Below are 4,366 nucleotides of genomic sequence, written 5' to 3'. Positions count from 1 at the left end.
AAAACGAAAAATATTTTATACTATATATTATATAAATAATATAACATACAACCTTTGAAATTCCATTTGAGAAATATTTTATCCTTTAAATTTAAATCGTTTCCTTGTCTTCGTGTCGGTCCATTATATTCGCTTAATAGTTTCTTTTTCTTTACTGCTTTGCCTCATGGAAGAAAAAGACATTTGTCAGCCGATCGTTGTTGAACTATGGACTTGTACCCGTGCTATCTCATTCTAATCTATTCTAACTCATATAATATATAGCATATACATATGAGTGTATGTAATATATAATAGTGTATCAATCTTTATCTGATGATGAGATTTCGAAGTATACATATAAAATAATTATGCGCAATCGACTCATATATGTTGGAATCCAAATAATCAGCACTTCCATGAAACATGATTTCAAACTCAGATTTTGTTATCTTTTCGTTTACTTATCGATTACTAATCGCAATATTTTTAAATTGCGTAAAAATATTAAAATCGTATTATTTAAATGTATTTAAATCTATTCAATCTTGCATTTTTTGAGCTTACACACATATATATATATTAAGTTTTGTTTTATCGACGCAGTTTGTATGTAGATAAGTAACACACACATTTATTGACAATAGATAATCTGGTAACACTTAATTATCGACAATAGATGATCATAAATCAAAAGTTTAAAATGGATATTGTGTCATGATATTTCAAAGCAAGAATATTATCTCTCTGCACAAAATATAGATTTTCACGAAATATGTGCAAAAAGATTGGCAGCGGTGGGATTCGAACCCACGCCTCCGAAGAGACTGGTGCCTTAAACCAGCGCCTTAGACCGCTCGGCCACGCTACCAGTTGTTGTAGACTTACTCCGTAGTTCTATTTTCGTATTTGTCTATTATAATTATTTTCTAATTAAGAATTCAATAAAGAAATGAAATAAGTCCGCAATTTGTAAACTCCGTTTTAAATACAAAAAATAAAATGAGATCACAAATTATAAGATTTTATCTCATTTTTCTAATTGAAATCCTTCAATTTGTGAAATTATATATAAATTTTTTTTCACAGATATTTTCTATATGTCAGAGAGTATCTTTTTGAGAATTCGCGAAACAATCGATGCTAAAAATAATCCTAAAGAATTATTGACATGTGAATAATCTATCAATGTCAAGAAAATACAATCGATTCTATTTCTTTCATCTGATTAGAATTGATTAACTCACTAATTATATATAGATCATATTATTGTTATAGACAGTATTATATTAAGTATTATAGACAATGTACTTTCTAACACTATTTTCAGATACTGAACTTTTGCCTAACAATAAGATCATATAATTGAATTCTTGTTTTGAAAATTATCTTTTTCTCTTTTTTTTTTTACATTTACTCTTTAGGATTATGCTCCCTCATTTTTTAAAAATGTTCTATAGACATCTCTCTCGCGAGTTTTACAGGACCCTTTAGTTACACCACTGTTATCGTGGGCGTAGATACCGCGTGAATTAAACAAAGGTAGAATGACCGGGCGGGGCTTTCGATCAGCGTGCGTCGCGCATGCGTTAGCGACGCGGCAAAATTTCGACCCGCGTCACGTCGTAACCCGACGAGCGGAGTGTGTGGAACCGAGTGTTCGTTACGCGTCTCCTCCGCTTGTCGTGTGACGAGCGAGAGAAAGACAGAGACTAATGCGTCCCTATTTTTTTCTCTCGCCCGTCGGCCATTTTGCTACGCCGGCTTAATATTCGCCGCTCATTTTCTCCGTTCGCGCGCCTGTAACTCTATATCCGCGCGATGAGGCACAATTGTCGCTCCGCGCTTCTTTGTTCTCTCGCGCAACTCTAATAGTCGGCTTTGACTGCGCTCGTCGGAGTCGCGCGGGTTCTCATTCTCGCGGATTAGTCATCGATCGGCACGCGCGATCGGTGCACCGCGACGACAGGTGGCCCCGACAAATTGAAAATTAATCCAATTAGATCGCGCGAGCTCGCTTCTGTTTGTTTGGACAGGGTGCGAATAGTCGCACGTAGGGTTTCTCTTATGAACAATGAGCGATCGTGCGGTGGAATATCTTGCGCGCTGAATTTAATCACGGTTATGCAATTGTCACTAGCGTTTAGGATTAGATTGAATTAGATCGATTAATTTTCTTAAAACGCACACACATGTCAAACTGGATTCGAGATCTATCAGCTAAGTTTACCGCAGATAAAAAATATCCTACGTCAAATGTGTAGGACTTATAGATTGTTTAGAGAATATCAATTCTCTATCGATATATGCCTTGTAAATTATTGTTACGTTCTCTATCGATATATGCCTTCTAAATTATTGTTACATCGATTTTACAAACGGCAAAGCCACATTTCTATTTAGATTCAAACGTTATTCGTTTGGCTTTGTATTTCACAACGACGGTGATTAACCGCAATGCGTTGATTAACCGCGACGCATCTGCGACGACAAAATCGAGTGCTCGAGCGGAGCGGAACAAGACGGCGTCCTCGCGCCGAATTAATCATTTCAACAGCTGCTGTCGCATTAGCGGCAACGGATAAGACAAATGAACGTCGTGGAGCTTGTTAAGACGTAATCCGAGAGATGTGTCTACGCCGTCTCTCGCTCCTCTCTCTCTCTCTCTCTCTCTTTTCCACCTTCGTCTCCGTCGCCGTCGTCGTCGTACATCCGCCGTCGTCTCATCCGGGATTAGACTATCCGCTTCTACACCACGGGTAGCCATTTTATCCTCCTTTGTTTATCAGCCACCAAGAAGACTTTCCCCGCTTTCTGACAGTTTGTCATATTTAGTCTTCACACAACGTTGTTGTCGAATGCATCCTAAATATAATTTTTATATGTTAGAATTAAAATACTATAGTAATAATTCAAATTTTAATTTTATTTTGCGATAACATTAATTGCAAAATTAATAACTAGCAGCGTCAGCATAACATAATTAAAAAATAATAAAAATGGCTTAGAAAAAATAATTGCACTCTGCCAGGATATCTTTAAAGCACAAATTTTTTTTAATATAATTTTTGTGTCATAAATTATTAAGTATAATATTAAATAAGAAGAATTATAATGTTGCAATGTGTCTATATGCTTTTAACAGAGATAGAAGCGGGTATTTTTATACTTTATTATTATCAAGAGAAAGAGAGAAAGAGATGATCGTGTCGTTGAAATATGTAGATACGATCATTCGGATTGTTCCGGTTAGGGTGAACGTCGAGGAACGTGACGTTTCGCGTTTCGTGATTCGTAGCGTCTCCGATGACAGATAGTGTCAATACGGGTACTATCGGGAGACCGCGTGAATCACGATGTGATCTTCACCTGGATCACATTGTCGGCAATGCGAAATACGATTGCGCCTTAAATATACGAGTATTCCTTTCGCCCCTTCTTTTCATGCTTAACTTTGAAAATATTAATCTTGGGAAAAAAAAAGAGAAGAGAGGGAGATCTCAGATTCATCATAAAATTACAATATACATATTCATGTGTATTGCTATCTTAATATTATTTAATTTCGGTTTTATTTTCTCATATATTTATATTTTCAATATAAAATTATCAATATCAGTAAATTAGAATATATCTCGCGGAAAATTGTTTTCTATGAAATAATAAAACCTCTCGAAATAATTATAGTTTCTTCAAAATTAAGACGCTGATAATATGTTCAATAAATGATGAATTAACCGTGAAACTGTTATATCAGCTGTATGATTGGAAAATTGTTAGCTTAACAGAAATCATTTATATACATTGTTTGTACGTGCTTGTATTATTAAGATTTTACAGTATTATGCAGAGACATATGTGTACTTATGCAGATTTAAAAAAATATTAATCAACACATCATTAAAAAAGAGAGAGAGAGAGAGAGAGAGATTGACAGCTGTTTGAAAAAAAAATCGACTTCCTGAATTGATTTCTTAAAGTGCTACATTGCTCTGCCATGGGATGACTTTAATTATCAGCGAGTACATTATCAGCAAAGTGCGATTACGTCGAGCACTTTGTATATAGAAATCGACCTTTCAAATACGGGTACACGTAGTCGACGGCGTTCTTCGATTCTACTTCGCTTTTGTCGGGCCGAGTATTGCGCCTCTCCATTTTGTCATCCCCCAGCGGGGTTTCAATGTTGTAACCATGGAGACGTCGCGTTTCCGCAAGGGGAACGTGTAAAGGGTGTCGACCGTACGTACGCAAGTATGGAGAGACTGCCATTGTTAAAACTTACGCACGTATCGCGTATATGATGCCGTATTAATAAAACTGCCATCTACATATTAACTTTAGACACGCATATTAAATATTTAACAGCAATAAGAATTTAAGATTA

General features: G+C 35.8%; 1 protein-coding gene and 1 non-coding gene across 2 annotated transcripts in view; both read right to left on the bottom strand.

Moving 5' to 3' along the window:
* LOC115234964 (epoxide hydrolase 4-like) overlaps positions 1-191 on the bottom strand; it is a 4,934-nt gene extending 4,743 nt beyond the window's left edge. The window contains exon 1 of the mRNA XM_029806406.1: positions 53-191. The gene's annotated coding sequence lies outside the window, so the exon portion shown is untranslated. The remainder of the gene's footprint in view (positions 1-52) is intronic.
* A 577-nt stretch (positions 192-768) lies between these two features.
* Positions 769-850, bottom strand: Trnal-aag. Its single transcript has one exon. It is a non-coding gene; the product is annotated as a tRNA-Leu (tRNA).
* Positions 851-4,366: the final 3,516 nt, after the last annotated feature.

Source organism: Formica exsecta, unplaced genomic scaffold (assembly GCF_003651465.1).
Source record: "Formica exsecta isolate Colony F162 unplaced genomic scaffold, ASM365146v1 scaffold21, whole genome shotgun sequence".
Lineage (NCBI taxonomy): Eukaryota > Metazoa > Arthropoda > Insecta > Hymenoptera > Formicidae > Formica > Formica exsecta.
The sequence above is the reverse complement of the archived record's forward strand: the minus strand, read 5'-3'. Positions and strand labels throughout refer to the sequence as shown.